General features: G+C 48.5%; 1 long non-coding RNA gene across 1 annotated transcript; it reads right to left on the bottom strand.

The window, feature by feature from the left end:
- Nucleotides 1-13,609: 13,609 nt before the first annotated feature.
- On the bottom strand, nt 13,610-14,570 carry LOC146172131 (uncharacterized). Its single transcript, XR_014702518.1, has 2 exons — nt 14,223-14,570; nt 13,610-13,734 (listed from the first exon to the last, which is right to left on the bottom strand). It is a non-coding gene; the product is annotated as an uncharacterized LOC146172131 (long non-coding RNA).
- Nucleotides 14,571-18,602: the final 4,032 nt, after the last annotated feature.

The following is an 18,602-nucleotide window of genomic DNA, read 5'->3' as shown; positions in this document are numbered from 1 at the left end:
ATTCCTCCTCGCTCGGGAATTAATTGTAGCAGGCTGGCAGATTGCTGTGCATCGCAGGGAACTATGGATACAACGGAAATGGCTGGATACAACTCGCTTGCTCCGTTTCCTGCAGCCAACAGACCTAAGAGGCCAAAAATGGTTTGGTTTGTGGGGTTTAACGTCCCAAAGCGACTCAGGGTATGAAAGACACCGTAGTGGAGCATGCCAAAAATTTCGACCACCTGTGGTTCTTTAACGTGCGCTGACATCGCAAATCACACGGGCGCCTTGCTTTTCGCCTCCATGGCAAAGCGGCCGCCGAGGCCGGGATTCGATTCCGCACCCTTCGGAACAGTAGTCGAGGCCGTAACCACTGCGCCACCCGGCGGGCCAAAAGTGGTTACGTGATAGGTTCTGTGCTTCTTTAGTCTTGTCATAAAAGTTTTGATAAACGCCAGTTCCACTCACACGATAAAGGTACAAGGTTACCGTAGGAAGAAACAAAAATACCTTTTGTCCAGCGTAACGGACTTACCTTACAGTAGTATGCTGCTATTTGGCTGTGCTTGCGAAGCAGAATAATTACAAAAGAGATTTTAGAAAATTATTGTTCCTGAGCCTACACTGACCACTTTTGCGCACAAAAATCCCACCATCGGCACGTTGTTTTTTCTTCTACTTTGTGTTTAATTATCTTTCCCCTGAACAGATTACATTACTAATTTATGTAATTATCGAAGTAAAAATTAAAAAAAAATAAGACAAAATACAATCCCCAATGCTTTCCTTGGCCTCGCCGACTGTTGGCTTCTTTCCTTCATATATATATATATATATATATATATATATATATATATATATATATATATATGTGTGTGTGTGTGTGTGTGTGTGTCAGGTGGCGCATGACAGAGTGAAGGCCAAAGTTGAAATTAAAAGGACGACGACGTATCGCTTGCGCATTTGCGTCTGTGCTGCTGCCGTTGTGTCTGAGCTACCCCCTGCTATCCTTGGTATCCTTAATCACCGTGTACGTGACATTCTGGTGGAGCTGCTGGGCAAAACGATCACCTATGCAAGAGTCTCCATCTGAAAGGCGTCGCGCCAGCCCTGTGCCATTAGACATCCCAGTGCATCGCTCCAGTCGACGGCTCCAGGGACTGTCTCCGGAGCTTCAGCCATTAGCCGCCGCCATGTCATCGAGTGCTTCTGCTCAGCAAGTAACGGGCGTCACACCGGCCTGCAACTACACCTTGCAGGCCCCTCGGGTACCGAAGTCTTTCAATGGGGACCTCTTTGAGGATGTAGAGGACTAGTTCCTTCAATTTCAACACGTCGTTGCTTTTAACCAGTGGGACAATGCTGCGAAACTAAGGAACGTCTACTTCAGCCTTGAGGATGGCGTCCATACCTGGTTCGAGAACCGAGGGTAAGTGTTAACATCGTGGCCGGAATTCCGTCGTAAACTGCTCGAGGCTTACACTAGCACGGATCGTCACGAACATGCAGAACGTGCCCTTCACTCTCGAATCCAGATGTTGAATGAGAGTGTCCAAGCGTACGTCGAGGACATGACGCGTCTCTTCAGGCGAGCCGATCCCACCATGTCCGAAGATAAAATGGTCAGGCATTTGATGCAGGGTTTGAACTTGTGTGCAACCCACCATCGACTGTGAACGGATTCCTTGCGGAGGCCACCACAATGAAAAGGGTGCTACAGCAACATGCCGTGGCTTATGAATGACCTTTCCATACTGGCACAATCGGGGAATCATTCGCATCTTCCGAGCGGCATCCTGATGCTTTGCGAGAACTGATTTGCAGCATCGTGCGCGAAGAACTCAGCAAGTTCTGCACCCCTCTGCAGCCATCGCTAGCTTCCGTTTCTGCTATAGTGCGGGAGGAGATGCGACAGGCGCTCAAGAACCCTTTTCCGCCTGTAGTTACGAGCCCGCCATTGCTGTCGGGGGACGACAACCGTCCCACATATGCGGAAGTCACGGCAGAGTAAGGCTCCCCCTTCACCGCCGTCCACTCTCGCGCCGTCTATAGTGCCGCTGCCCTCTGTGCAGCCAGTGCAGTATTTCGACGATCGTCCCCTGCCCCGACGCAAAGCCGACATTTGGCGCACGCCTGACCGCAGTCCGCTCTGCTTCCACTGCGGTGAACCAGACCATCTCTGCTTGGATGGTCCGCATCAACGCCTCGGTTTTCACGGCTTCCGCATCGACTCGCCTCATCCCCGGTTTGGTGAACGACCCCGAGTTATAGAAGAGTACCTGACGGAGCAACGTGCTTTATCTCGTTCGCAGCGTCATACCCGCTTCCCTTCACCAAGGCGCTCCTCGACGTCCACCCACTGTTTCTCGCGAGAGGGGCGCGGCCTCTTGTCTAGCCCTCGTCCGGAAGACTGAAAACAGCGACCTTCGAGGGCGAGGCCACTGGTAGTCGCTGCGTTGAAGACCTCCTGTCGTCGCCGCTTCGATCCGACCGAGAGCTGCTGGTACCGTCGCCTAGGGAAGCCAAAACTGTTTCTCTGGACATTCGTGTTATTTTAGACAGACGTACTACAGTCAATGCATTAATGCATTAGTGGACACTGGGGCCGATTATTCGATTTTGAATGGCCGCATGGCGACTGTTTTGAGGAAAGTACTCACTGCTCGGCCAGGTGTGTACCTTCGAACCGCCGGCGGTCATATAGTTACTCCAAAGGGGATGTGCACGGCTCGCATTCAGATTAACGGATATACGTACGTCGTTAGTTGCGTCGTTTTGAGTGACTGCTCCCGCGACCTTATCCTCGGCATGACCTTTCTGCGAGAGTACGGAGCAGTTATCGACCTGCGAAATAGACTCGTCACATTTTCGATAGGACAATCTGCCGAACAAGACAGTAGCAGTCCTTGCAATGCCGCGCTTCGCGTTTCCGCCGAGAGCATGCCGCTGCCGCCGCAAAGCAGTGTTCTTGTAGAAGTTACCTGTGGCGATTTCTGTACAGGCGATGCTGTAGAGGAAGCGAACCATTCACTCCTGCTTGCTCAAGGCATCTGCCCTGCTCGAAGTTTATTGTCGCTTCACAATGGCCGGGCTGCACTTCTTGCGATAAATTTTTCTAATGAGCACCGGCACTTGTTTTTGGGAACTGCTATCGCTTTCGATGACCCTGTTATGCACGATCCTGTCTGTTTTGCATCCACGGCAGTCGAAACTAACCAGCCATCTCTTAACAACATCGACATTAACTGCCACTTGTCGAAGGAGGAACGGCGGGCCTTAGAGCAACTGTTGCTGGGCTTCAAGCACTGTTTTGCTTCTTCCGCGAAGGTTCGTCCAACACCCATCACACAACATCGCATCATTACTTATGACGACACTCGCCCTATACGAAAGCAGCCTTATCGTGTGTCTGCCAAAGAATGGGAGGTGATCCAGACGCAAGCTCAGGAGATGCTAGATGATGGTGTTGTGCAGCTTTCACAAAATTTGTGGTCTTCTCCAGTAGTCCTGGTCAAGAAGGACGGCACTCGCCGATTTTACGTCGACTATAGGAAATTGAATAATGTGACAAAGAAAGATGTATACCCGTTGCCGCGCACTGATGACTCCCTGGACAGATTGCGACGTGCTAAGAATTTTTCATCTATTGATTAGAAAAGCGGCTATTGGCAAATCGAAGTAGACAAAGGAGAGCGAGAAAAAACTGCATTTGTCACTCCAGATGGCCTCTATGAATTCACAGTACTCCCATTTGGAGTGGGCTCTGCCCCAGCTACATTCCAAAGGATGATGGACACCGTCCTCACTGGCCTCAAGTGGCAGATCTGTCTTGTGTACTTGGACGATGTAGTTGTTTTTTCCGAAACATTTGACCAACACCTCGAACGCCTTCGAGCTGCACTCGAAGCCCTCCATTCTGCTGATCTCACGCTGAAGCCCCAGAAATGCCACTTCGGGTATACAGAACTTAAGTTCCTTGGCCATGTTGGGAGCGCTGATGGGGTGCGCCCGGATCCCGATAAGACTGCTGCCGTCGCACGGTTTCCCGTTCCAGCTAACAAGAGGGCTGTAGAGAGCTTTCTCTGCCTGTGCGCATGTTATCGGCGGTTAATTGCGGACTTTTTTGATTGCGGAACCTCTGACGCGCCTCACAAGGAAGGACACCTCCTTTGTGTGGAACTCTGAGCAGCAGACGGCCTCCTCTTTGCTTCGCGAGCGCCTTCAAACATCCTCTGTTCTGGCGCACTTCGATGAAGCGGCTGTCACAGAGGTGCACACTGACGCCAGTAGTATCGGTCTTGGCGGGGTTCTTGTTCAACATCAAGACGGAATTGTGCGAGTAATAGCCTATGCTAGCCTCACTCTTTCTCGTGCCGAAACGAACTACTCCATTTCGTAAAAGGAATGCCCGGCGGGCATGTGGGCCCCTATGAAGTTTCGCCCCTATCTTTACGGCCGACCATTTAAAGTCGTCACGGACCATCATTCTTTGTGCTGGTTGACAAATCTGCGAGTCCCATCTGGATGACTTGCACGCTGAAGTTTACTGCTTCATGAGTTTGACATAACTATTGTTTATAAGTCAGGCCGCAAACACGAAGACGCTGACACGCTGCCACAAGCACCCGTTGACACTGGCGATGCTGCAGCAGATGACGACAGCGGCTTTTTAGGAGCTCTCAGGGATCGACAAAAAGCTGATCCAGACATCCTTCCGCTCACCGATTATCTGTTACGGCATGATACGACTCCCAGCCCCCTCGACACCTATCTCGGCACCTTGGGTCTTTCTGTATGCAGCAAGGCGTCTTCTATAAAGGGAACTTCCAAGGCCAAGAAAGGGCTTACCTTCTGGTAGTGCAATGCGAGCGCCGTGCGGATATTCTTCTTGCTTTCCACGACGAACCGACTTCTGGTCATTTGGGTTTTTCACGGACACTTGCTCGAGAGCGGAACATGCATTACTGGCCAGGACTCTCCGAAACTGTGAAACGCTCTGTAAGAAGCTGTCGCGAATGCCAGCGCCGTAAAACATTCCCCCCCCCCCCCCCCTGAAGCCTACCGAATTTCTCAAGCCCGTTTAAGCACCACGTATTCCATTCGACCAAATTGGCATGGAACTCCTTGGCCCTTTCCTTTTGTCGCAGGCGGGAAACAGATGGATAGTAGTCGCTACTGACTACTTGACTCGATACGCTGAGACAAAGGCAACCCCTCATGCACACATATTTCGAAGTAGCCGAGTTTTTCATGCACAAAATAGTCTTGCGGCATGCGCCCCTTCGTACGTCATTACCGACAGAAGGAAAGCTTTCAGGCCCCAGCTCACCGACCACATATTTGAGCTGAGTTACACAACCCATCGCAGGACCACAGCGTACCAGCGTACATTGTCTTACCGAAAGGTTGAATAAGACGGTTGCGGACATCTCAATGTACATCGATGTGCAGCACAAGACCTGGGACGAGCTGCTGCCGTACCTCCCATTTGCGTATAATACAGCCTTGCAAGAAACAACGCGCTTCACACCATTTCGACTTGTGTATGGACGTGAAGCTCAGAGCATGCTCGATTCCATGCTCCCGTGCCCAGATGATGACCAGGTTTCCCTAGATTCCCAGCAGTATGCCATCCGCACTGAGGAAGCCAGCCAGCTCGCCCGTGTGCACATCGGGCGGCAGCAGACCTCTGATGCGCAGCGCTACAATCTCCGGCACCGCCAGGTTGACTACAAACCTGGGGGCCAAGTCTGGGTGTGGACACCAGTTCGCTGTCCAGGCTTATCAGAGAAACTCATTTCCCGCTACTTCGGGCCGTAGAAAGTGTTGCGTCGTGTGAGTGACCTCAGTTACGAGCTTATTCTAGACAATGCTGCACTTCCAAAACGTCGAAAGTCCAACTCCGACATCGTGCATATTGTGCGGCTGAAGCCCTACTACCAACGATAACGTACGGCCACCCCCAGTGACCACTCTCTTACTTTTTACACCGTTCTCACCAGCCATCTCCATTTTTTTTTTAATTTTTTTTTCGGAAGAGGGGGGTAATGCCACCTAGCGTTGCCAGGTGGCGCATGACTGAGTGAAGGCCGTAGTTGATAGGACGACGAAGTGGCACTTGCGCGTTTGCGTCTAAGCTGCTTGCTGCCGTTTTGTCTGGGGTATCTCCTGCTATCCTTGGTATCCTTAATAACCGTATATGTGACTGTATTTTTTTTTATTTCTAAAGAAAGGGGCAGCCGAGGCAAAAGGGTGAAAAACCTGATGAGGCCTCGGCACCCAAGCAAAGTTTGACAGACCAGTGAAATAATACATTATCAATCTAGGCATTACAACCAACACAGATATTAAACGGATATGCCGCAAAAAGACTGTTACACACGTGAAATCACAGCAGGAAAAGAAGTGCAAAAGACAAAACAAAATAAACCGCATTACTGACATATACAATGGAATCATAATTGGCCATCCAATCATAAGCTGCTAACATAGGCGATTGATTTATTTGCTTCAACCAAGAAAATTCAACCAAAGTGTTAAGATCAATATATAGAAATCTTGAAATGTTAAATTGGAGAAAATACAATATTGTTTGCAATATATATATATATATATATATATATATATATATATATATATATATATATATATATAACATATTTTCGTATCTAATATTTTATATTCTTGAAAAATCAAAATTATGGTACTGAAGGTGTCAATACACAGTGGTGGTTCTGTGCAGCTGATATGACATCAACTGGCGAGCGAGTGTTTCACAATTGGGTAAGTTGCCTATGCACTGCAAATTGTGTCCATTTGGTTTGGCTTGGTTTTGGAGTTTAACGTACCAAAGCAACTCAAGATATGAGAGACGCCGTAGTGGAGGACTCCGGAAATTTTGACCACCTGGGGTTCTTCAACGTGCACTGACATGGCACAGCAAACGGGCGCCTTGCTTTTCACCGGCAACGAAAAACAGCCGCTGAGGCCGGGATTCAATCCCGCGTCCTCGGGAAGAGTAGTCGAATATCGTAGCCACTGCGCCACCCCTGCGGGGTACATTGTGTCCATTAAGAAAGCTATATTATGCCACATTGATGTATTTGATATTGAGTGAATGAATCTAACATGTTTAGGCACTGCTAAGCAAGTTGCACAAAGATTACCCGCAGAGGTGTTGGTTACTGCTTTTCATAAAAAAACTTTTATGACCTATACATCGTATAGCCGCGTATACCTATAGCCATACACACGTGTACAAGTATACGTATAGCCAATGTTAGGCAGGATAGAGCTGAACAGCCTCGCAAGTGAATCCTTGCTATTGTAGGATGCCTGGGGTGGAGAGAAAGGGGTAGTCAAGAAGTGGACTCATGAAAAAAGCCCAGTAGTTTGGGTTGCATGGTGATAAAAGAATGTCTCCCCCTGCCTGATTCCAGCCTGTTCGTCATTCTATTACTGCAAGGCGTTTACGCTGTCTTATGGAAGAGAGGAAAACTTTACCGAAAACATGTTACTGCGACCTGGAAACCATGAGAAGCCTACTTCGTTCACATTTTAGTGACGTGCTCATGTAAGCTGTTTTGATTGGTCCCTCCGCGTGTCTTCAGTGGGCAAGTGAAATGGGAAAGCGAATGAACAATTTATTCCTTAATACCTCCTGTTACAGTGTACAGATTTCCGCACTTAATTTTGATTTGGTATCACCGTGATGCAAAGAATTCGTCTTAAGCATAGCGGACAAGTTTGGACGGCCCTTTAAGGAAGAGGTGCTCTTCCTGTCTTCACTGAACTATGGAGCGAAGCTCCACATCTCGGATGCTGAGCTGAAGGTCGCACAAGGCTTGGAAATGACCTCGAATCAGAGCCGGGCCGCTGCCACAGCTGTGCTCTTCCCAGTCACGTCCGCTGCTCTGCTGACCGTCGCACTGCCCACTCCTTCTCTCCAGATGTTCACGTCAAGCATCACTGGACTAGCCGCCGCCAAGGCATGGTTTTGCAGCCGTGTCCGCCGCGCTTCAGCCGCTCACTCTCGCCAGTTGCGTCATGTGGTTCACACTGTCGTTCACTTTTTCTTGATAAAAGAGCAGCGCTCGCCGCCTGGGCAACCCGAAACGGACAGCGGAGGAGGATGACTGCTCCTAACGCCAAGAGGCTGAGAATCCCAAGGGCCCTCGCCTCAGCCATTTCGGCGGTTAGACAATATTTGTCCGCGCTCCAGAAGAGTACGAATACGGGCTGGTTGGTACATGTTGAAGAAGGGAATAAAACAGCACGATGCAAGACAGAACACGTGAAGGGCAGACACATGCACCATGTGTAATGGGTAGACACACTTAAGGACAGACGCATGTGTCTATCATTCGCGTGTTTTGTCTTGCCTCAAGCTGTTTTATTCCCTTCTTTAACAGAGCTTTCGCTCAGTATAAGCTGTCTCAGCTGAGTTGAGCCACAGAAATCTTTTTCATTTATGTGTCTTATGTATGTGCAGCTGAGTGTGAACAAAGCTTACACTTTTGAACTTCTGAAATCGTATTCACTTGTAACATGCAGGCAGCAGCACTTACGCTCCCAAATTCAAAATTTATGAAAGGTGAGGAGCAGCTTCATCCTCACGCTTCACCCGAAATCAGGTTAGTAGCTTCATAGGGATTTCTCGTGTCGGACTATGCTGCTCAGACTAGAACTTATAGCCTTCGACCTTTTGTCCGACCTACATGTTGGCTACATTGAGACAAAATGACTTAGTTACTACCGTGAACACACTGTGCCCCCTCCCCCTTCTCGCAATCAGCTTTAGCTGACATCCACGCTTCAAGTGGTATCCGTCCTGTAAAAAGTTTCGTCGATTCGACAGAAGCGGTGTCAAGCTGCTCTCTGTCTTAAAAATGATTTCACGAAGGTGGGTGGTGCTGCATTTTCCTAATTGTACAAAATAAAATAGCCGAGCCGCATCTTTATTCTGGTTCCACAAACGTGTAAAAACGTTTCAGTTATAAGTGGTACATTTTAACGCGTGTGCTGAAACGCAGTACACTGGTACAGCCAGTGTAGCTCACCCTTCACTTTGAACCGCACCATTAGGAAAGTGATGAAGAGGTAGAGAAAGAGTTACCCATTGCAGTTCAATTTCAAATCTTTAAATTCAAAACCTTTTCTATTACTGTTGACTCACTCCCTTGTTCATGTTCTAAACAAGCAGCAAAAAGTTTTCAGAAGTTAGTTTGGGCCATAGAGTTTCTTACTCTTACCTAGAGGGAAAGCTGTGCTGCCGTCTATGGGAGTTTACATGGGTTTTCCAGACGACCAGTTCAGCCATCATGGGCGCTCAAAACATCATGGGCCGGACAGTTACCGAGTGCAGAACTACAACTTTTGGCCAAAACTAATGCAAATATAAACGTTGCTCTACCGTAAATAATCTTCTAACATTAAATAATGTGACTATAAATTGCAAAAAGAGAGAGAAACAGCATGTCAGTGTGAGATTTATCGAATATAAGCGATGGCTCTTTCTCCTATTGGCTTAGTTTTGAGCAGCACAAATACCAATATTTCGCACTTAATAGGCAAACTTCGAAAGAAAAAAACGTTATGAAAATATCTATGGTTGTGCAATTACTTAAGAAAGTTTTTAGTGGTATTTCGGGAAACATAAACCTTTTATTGATACGTCTGCTTTTGTGCCTTCTCTACTATGGCTTTTGCGGTCTATGTACGCACCTTGAGATGATGATGATGATGAAAAAGAAACATCGCAGTAACGCCACTCCACGCACCCGAGAAAAACCGACTGTCCCGCACCAAGAAGCACACCGGCCCATGATTCTTAGCGCGCCCATGGTGGCTGAAGTACAGCGCCCTCAGCTTTCCCTCTAGTTAGTGTAAGAAACTCTATGGTTTGGGCTAAGTCTGGAATTATTGGCGTGAGGTAATACCGTAGTGCCACCTCTCGGAAGCTCCCACATGGAAAACTAAGTTGCATAACGTGCGTTGAACTAGCTGCTGCTGTGTGGTGTTTTCCTAGATAGTGTAGTTGCGCGTTGACAGTTTATTTACTTATGCATATTGCAGCGAAACCTTCAAACTGTGTTTGTTGTATTTTTAACAGCCGCCGGCATGCGGCCTTATCGCTGTGATTCTAGCACGCGTATCAATTCTATATCTCGTGTTTGTTCATGCTCGTTGTCGCGATACGACGCGTTATCATTTTCTTTGTCGCGAACGATGCGCCGAGATCTGTCTCGAAGATTCTGATCATTTGCTTATGTCTCTACAATGTTCCAGGTTGTGCTACTAGCAGTTGAGCAGCCTTTAAATTTAGCGTTGACGAGTGCGACGGGGACTCTTAGTTCGACGATTGATGAGCACGTTTGTTGCTATCGCCACCGCCGAGTTGCTTAGTTCTTTTGCGGGCGCAAGTCCGCCCAATAAAGAGTTAATTTCAGTACCATCAAGCCTGTGTCTTTTTTGATGTCTACAGCCTTGTCACCACTACGTGACATCTGGGGGAGGTGCTGCCTTGATCCTTCATGCGAAGACCCCAGCCTTGTTCCTGTCCCCTGGGGGACCAGCCTACAGGTCACCGAACCAGCCGCCGACTCCAAGGCCTACAACCCGAACACTGTCTGCTGCCTGACCACGTTCGACTGCGGAAGGCACCAACTTTTGGAATGGCCCAGTCAACAGCCCGTCGTCTTCGTGCAGGCCCGGGAGCCCCCATCTTCGAACGACTGCCCAATGAAGATGCGAAAGATTGAATGGACCTTTTCGACCGTGTGGCAGAATTCAACGGCTGGAACGACACTACGAAACTCAGGAAGGTCTATTTTGTTCTTCAAGGACATGCTCGAGTTTGGTACAAAAATCACAAGAATTCTTTAAAGGATTGGGAGATATTCAAAGTAAAGTTTTTCATGGGCTTCGCAAGTTCTGTCCGAAAAGAAAAAGCTCCAACTCCCAAACGAGCCCGTCCTGGTCTGCGTAGAGGAGATGAAGCGCCTGTTTCGCCGCCCCGACCCTAACATGACAGAAGGTGAGAGAGTGAAATTTGTAATGCGGGGTGCTAAAGAGTCGCTTTTTGCAGGGCTTGTCCGGAACTCGCCTAAACCTGTGGACGAATATGAAAGCGAAGCATCGACCATTGAGAAGACATTGAACACCCGGATGCGCCACTACGAGCGACCACTTCAACCGGACTACTCAAGCCACTACCCAAGCGCATCTGCAAGCGGATAGAACCTTCGGGACTTCATCCGGCAGATTGTGCTAGAGGAGCTCCGCCGATTGCTGCCATCATCGCAAACACCCCAGGTAGCGACGCTTACGGTCGTCGTCCGTGAAGAAGTCCAGCAGGCGCTGGGCGTAATGACGGGGTGACGTAATGCAGGGTGACATAATGCAGCAGCGATGAACACGCTGCTGCATTACGTCACCCTGCGCCCCGATGTGATGACTTTACAAGCCCTCGCCGCTACCGTCCTTTTCCTGAAAGCAGCCCCTTGGCCCCCGCCCGCCAAGCCTACCAACCACCCCCAAGCCCCAGGAAGTGCGACGCCTGGAGGGCAGCGAACAACCGGCCATTGTGCTTTCACTGCGGTGAGGCCGGCCACATTCTGCGCCACTGCCCGCACCAACAAATCGGTCTCCGCGGATTTGCAGTCAACGCTCCATGACCACGCCCAGGTGAACGACCGCAAGAAATTGACAACCATCTGCGTAGCGGTGAGATTGCGCCACCAAGCCGTCGGTTCAGGTCTCCATCGCCGTACAGGGCCCGCTTTGTGTCGCCAGGCCGTGACTACGATGAGAGTGTGCGCGGAAGGTCCCCAAGCCCGCGCAGGGGAAACTAAACACCTTTGGAGGTGAGGTTGCGAAAACAAGATCATCCATCGCCGACGATGAGTGACGACGACGCAGCCATTAAATCACCGATCCAGAAGACGACAACGTCGACGAGATCACGACCAGACTTCAAGTATCGCCACCCAGCGACGTTACGACGGTGTGCACCGGCCGCGACCTCAGCACAAGACGCAGCAGAGATCGAACACCGAAGCCAACGCGCAATACTAGGACGCGAACAAGTGACCTTGAGGTTGCTGTCGATGAACGCACGGTTACCGCCCTAGTGGACACCGATGCCGACTACTCTGTCATCAGTGGAGCTTTCGCCGCCCAGCTCAAAAACGTGATGAGCACTTTGGACGGCCCGCTAATCCGCACCGCAGGTGGTAACCTTATTACGCCGTCGGGGCGATGCACAGAAATGATTACAGTAAATGGACGTACCTACCCTACCACCTTCATCGTCCAACGGAACTGTTCCCGCGATGTGATTCTGTTCATGCATTTTCTGAACGCACATTGAGCGATCATCGACTTCCGATCCAAACTCATCAAGCTCTTGGGCGACAAAGCCATACCTGCTACGAGAAATTCGACGCATCACGTCGCCCTCAGCATCCTCGACGGAGAATTGACCATACCGCCCCAATCAAGCGTCATCGTCCCTGTCGTTACAACAGAAGTCGAAATCACGGAAAGGGTTGTCGAAGGAAACACTCAGTTGTTATGTATAGAGGACTTGGTATCGCAAGACGCATCGTCCGTTTCTGTCATGGACAAGCTGACGTGCTCGTCACGAACTTCACCGATGAATACCGGCACCTGAACAAGGGCATGACGATTGCTTTACTTGACAAGCTAGCGGCCATCCGAGAAGTCTTCGCCCTCCACAGAAACTTGAAGACGATGCACCCAACCGAGCCAAGCAGCCCAATTTCGAAATTAACCTAGCGCTCCCCCGAGCCCAACAGCAAGTGTTGCTCCCCTGAGACAGACAAGACTGCATTCGCACTCTTGAAAACTACAGCGAGTGCTTTTCTTAGCGTCGAAAGTGCGCCCTTACAAAAATGCATGTAGGGTTTCTATAGAAATTCGAAAGCGTTGTGTCAATACACGCTGTTGAAAGTCTGTTGATAATCGGCAACATCTTGGATGATGCAGTGTTGACCTCTTGTTGAGCGCTTATGAAATAGTGGCCCATGTGTTTCTTAAGAGCGCTTTTGGAATTCGCGCAACTGAAATTCTGTTGATTTCAGGCTCAAATGCTTCAGAAACTCTGCAAGTGACGCTTTTTGATTTTCTGCTACCTTTCCACTCCTGAACAACAGAAAATAGTACACGACCATCGGTTTGCCAGGAGCAGACACGGGGTGATTTTCATTAATGCAAAAGTAGTACAGTACATCTCCTAGCTGCGATAAGTCACCACATTCTATGTTCTGCCCGACCAATCAACAATCCTGTCTGATCAGTGCTGGTTAATGATAAGCATAGTGAGGCATAAAAGAACAAAACAGATCTTGATCTTTTAAGCCCCATTATACTTACTCACTCATTAACCTACACTAAACTGACTAAATTGTTGATTGATCGAGCAGAACATAGAATGTGTTGACTGACCGCAGCAAGGATATGTGCTGTTCTACTTTTGCATTAATGTAAACCACCTCGTGCCTGCTCCCGGCTAACCGTTGATCACGCAGCATTTTCTGTTAATCCGCAGCGGAAAGGGAACACAGAATAAAAAATGCGCGTTAATGAGAAAGAAAAAATATGCATCTTTGGTGAACCCATAACATGAGCTGGGCTGTTTATTTGCTTTATTTCAATTCATATGCAAGGTATGACGCCAGGCTATTCTTTGCGTAAAACGCTGATACGTCCGGGAACTCCTCGCATGTGATGCTGAAATAAACAATATAAATCATAATTAAGTTGCGGTATATACTAACTTAAAAATAGAGGAAAGGCATTTGTGCGCTGCTCCACGTCATAGCTCAAGAAATTTCTTGTCTAAAATGAGTTGTCACTGTCTTTCACTGCTTAGACGGCATCGACCGCCGCTTCCACAGCTCGGCAGCACTGCCACATCGTTCATTTCTCCCTGATAAACAATATATGCTGCCGTCAAAGATCCTATTGTGAATATAAATAGCAAAGTGCAAGTCACAAGCATTACTACCCAGAAAACTTGAAGCAGAATTACCAACTATAGGCACCAAAATGAGTGGAAACAAAAACAAACACTGCAAAAATGGTGGAGCTGCACAGATTCAATAATCCACAATGTGTGACAGAGGCATATTATGATCTCGATAATGTGTCCGTCTCAGCGCGAGTAGCGTATCGAAAGAGTACAGCACTGTGCCGAACAATCCGTCAAAAACGGTCACCTTGTAAAAGAAAGAAAATGTCGCCATCCCAACTGGCGTTCCATCGGCCCCAGCGTCCGCGTTAGAGACAAGCCTGGTTCTCTCTCTCTCCCTCCTTTTTTTCCGACGAGGCTGGCTTGCCTGCTAGAAATATTTACATGCTCGCTTCCCCTTGTAGCACACACTGTACAAGACTGGCACAAACACGAATAGGAAAAAGTAAAACTCTCACCAAAGTGCAGACGCTCCCTCCGCCCGTGCCGGCTTTTCGCCCAGAATCCAAAACGCCTGCGACTGTTGAACTTCTTAAACACGTCCTCCTTGCGCAGAAGCTGCCACCCAAGAGCGGATTCCTCCGAAGACTTAAATGCGTACGTTCGCGCTCAAATTTGAACAAAACGATCTTCGTGATAATCACCAGCGAAAAACCTACATACGGTGCTTCGCTCACAGTGCAAGATGCGACCACGGTGGCGGGAAAACGCCAACTGAACTGGCACATCGCCGCACTCAGCGTACCCGCGTCCGCGTGCAAAGAAAACAGGGCGCGGAAGAACAGCTTCGGTGAAAAGGGGGAGCCGCCGCCCCCGCTGCGCGAGCTATGCTGCAGCCAAGGTCATCTCCGTGAAGACAAACCACGGAGAAGGCAGAGAGCAGAGACCCAGAGGGAGCAACCCCTCCCCCCCTCCCCCTTTTTCCCCCCAGCCGACAGGAAGTAACTCTCGACCCTCCGGACATGCTGGCGCCGTTCGCGGCACGGGGGAAAGATGGGTGTGGACAGTAGCAAGGCAGTGGCCGAATGCTTCTTTGAAAAGACGAGTCGCGGATAGAAGACGCGTGTAATCCTATTTTTTTTTTCTTTTTATTTCATACGCGAATGTTTTTGCTATGCGTGTTAACTCTATAGTATGCGTGGGATCAATCCGTCATTATTAGAACCCCTCAATGTTTAAAGTGACTTCATTTTAGCATGGTGTCCACTTTAAGAAAGGAAGGAAAAGAAAAAAATAACAGTTAAATTCTCCAAAGACATACAGGATTCCAATACAGACTGCACCTCATTTTGCGGCAAAAGCTACGGGCAAAAATACCTAGGCTTGGGCAGAATGTCAGACCCTGAAGCATATATATAGTGAACTTTGCAACTGGTTTAAAAAAGCTTTGTCCTGCCCTACATGGTAGGTTCAATCTAGGATCCTGTTTGTTAGTATGATGACTCACTGAACTTGTTTTATGATAAATATAAAATATGTCCTACCACTAAAGTTACCTTCTGCGACATACAGAAGCTGATTCATTACGGATTCTGACTGACATTCAACGATGTATTTGCATTATTAGTGGAGGCTTTGCCATCATGAAGTTTTTAGGGCATATTTTCACTGTGTTGCGAAGCTTGAGCTAAGTGTGCACCGTTAATATGTACTTTTATATAACATGAACGAGCACGCAACTGCATGCTGCTCTTATATTTCCCTTTGCAGAATGTGGCCAATAGTTGATTACAAGTGAGACCAAAAATTCATAACGAAATTGTCACATCATGTTCTTATCATTTGTGCCTAAAACTACTTAAAAACATGGGTCAGCTTGAACAGTACACGCTAATTGTTCGTGAACGTTGAAAACTGACAACAAAAAGCACATAGAAAAAATAGCACAAAAAGTCTATTGGGTAGAACACAATGAAAATTCTGTGGGCCCTGTAAAGATTGCACTCAGCTGGGGTTGAATGTCTATCGAAATTCAATAAATTCAAAAGGCGGTCAATAGTCCAACAATAGAGTTTCAAAACTCATTTTTGTAAGGGCGGCAAACTCCGTTGGCAAAGCATCGCATCATCATGGACGAAAACGCTCGACTGCAACGTCAAAGCCCCTACCGTGTATCGCCGTGAGAACGCTAGGCAATACGCGACCAAGTTCAGGAAATGCTGCGTGATGACGTGATCTAGTCATCCAAGAGCCTCTGGGCGGCACTAGTCATTTTGGTGAAGATGGCACACTTCGCTTCTGCATTGATTACCGCCGCTTGAATTGTATAACTAAGAAGGATGTCTACCCGCTTCCCCGATATCGATGACACTCTGCAGCGGCTCTGTAATGCTAAGTACTTCTCGTCGATGGACCTGAAAAACGGGTACTGGCAAATTGCGGTCGACGAAAGAGACCGCGAGAAGACGGCGTTCATAACAACGGACGGCCTCTTCGAATTCATGGTAATGCCGTTTGGCTTGTGCTCCGCTCCAGCCGCATTTCAAAGGGTAATGGACACTGTCCTGGCGGGCTTAAAGTGGCAGATTTGTTTGGTATACTTGGAGGACGTCGTTGTGTTCTCGTCAGACTTTGAAGACCATCTGAGAAGGCTTCGAACAGTACTTGACGCAATCAATGTCCTCAGGTTTAACTTTGAAAGCAGAGAAATGTCACTTCGTCTAAAATGAGATGTTGTTTCTTGGTGATAGAGCAAGGAAGGAGTTCGCCCCGACCCACAGAAAACAGCTGCAATCGAACAGTTTCCACATCCAGGTGACAAGAAAGTGGTGCGCCGCTTCCTCGGACTGTGCGCATATTACCGAGGATTCGTCAAGAACTTTTCATGCCTCTCCGAACCTTTGACGCAGCTTACAAAGGCAGACTTGCAATTTCATTGGGAAGTACCAAAAGCGGAAGCCTTCGAGGAACATAAGCGCCGGCTAGTGTCACTTCCTGTGCTAGACCAGGTCGATGAGAACGCCGAGACTGAGATACATACCGACGTGAGTAGTCAGGGCCTAGGCGGCGTTCTCATTCAGAAGAATTCCGGACAGGAGAAAGTAATCGCGCTAGCAGGTCCCTCTCGAAAGCCGAAGCGAACTACTCGACCACCGAGGAGTGCCTGGCGATCATCTGGGCCACTTTTCCGCCCGTACATATACGGCCGACCATTCAAGGTGCCCTATTGCAAAACCCAGTGCCACTGGGTGCCAGCGCTCCAGCGCCATACCTGATTATGGTCCCAGTATGACGCTGGAAACTGGGCTCACAGGGACGCGGCATACTGGGACGCTCCGCACTGGCGGCACTGTTCGCACGGAGAAAAAAAGGCGTGGGATAAAAATTAAAAAGTAAAAAGTAACGAAACAAGCTAGGTACATAAAAAAACCTAAAAAGTAAAAAAATAAAAAAATTAGTGCACCAAGCGCGCCTCGAACTACGTCCCTAGGTACATATCAATCACTAGCTGAGCACGCTAACCACTCGGCCACGCCAAGGAGCCCACGACGACGTCCGACGCAATGCTGCCGCACGCAATCAACGAGACAACTTTGACATCGCCGCCTACCTGCAGCGTGTAAAGGATGCCCGACGCCTCGCACGGCTGCGTATAAAAGACCAACAGCGCACCGACACCCGACGATACAAGATACGACGACGCCACGCAGAGTACAATCCAGGAGACCAAATGTGGGTTTGGACTCCAATTCGCCGCAGTGGACTAAGTGAAACGCTGCTGCGTCGATACTTTGGGGTGTACAAAATCCTCAGCTGCGTCGGACAACTGGACTATGAAGTCATTCCCGACGGTACGACAGCATCACAACGGCGACGAGCGTGCCCAGAAGCCTTATTACGCGCGTTAAACAATTCGTGGTGTTTAAACTTTGTAATTGTTGTATTGAAGTTGCTTTGTTTATTTTGGAACATCGAGGTGATGTTTTTAAAGGATGGAGTAATGCAGCGAAACATTCAAAACTGTATTTGTTGTTTTTCAACAGCCGCCGGTATGTGGCCTTATCGTTGTGATTCTGGTACGTGTATGAATTCTGTATCCCGTGTTTGTTCATGCTCGTTAACGCGATACGACGCGTTATCATTTTCCTTTGTCGAGAACGATGCGCCGAAATCTATCTCGAAGATTCCGATCATTTGCGTATGTTTCTACAATGTTCCAGGTTGTGCTAGTAGCAGTTGAGCAGCCTTTAAATTGAGCGTTGACGAGTGTGACGGGCATTTGTTCGACGATCGACGAGCACGTTTGTTGCTATCGCCGCAGCCGAGTTGCTTAGTTCTTCTAAGGGCGCAAGTCACCTAAATAAAGAGTTGATTTCAGTACCATCAAGCCTGTGTCTTCTTTTTGTGTCTACGGCCTTGTCACCACTACCTGACAATATATTACACCTGTCAGCCTGGTCTTGTTTAAGCTTAATTTGTAGTATTAAGAGCTATAATTCCGTAAGCAAGCAGTTCGTAGAGTCAGCGAGGTGTCGAAGAGTTGTCCGACGTTTTTTAACTACTGCCATGCCAACTTGAGTAGTTCATTATTGCAGTTGCTTGAAAATAACTGAAGATGCTACAATCCATTCAGAGGTGACCGGTCGTTCAACCTCGCTGCGAGATGAGCGGGACTGTCAGGTGGCTG

Source organism: Amblyomma maculatum, unplaced genomic scaffold, assembly GCF_055883805.1.
Source record: "Amblyomma maculatum isolate TAMU_Amacu unplaced genomic scaffold, ASM5588380v1 scaffold_13, whole genome shotgun sequence".
Lineage (NCBI taxonomy): Eukaryota > Metazoa > Arthropoda > Arachnida > Ixodida > Ixodidae > Amblyomma > Amblyomma maculatum.
This window is presented reverse-complemented; position numbering and strand designations above follow the sequence as displayed.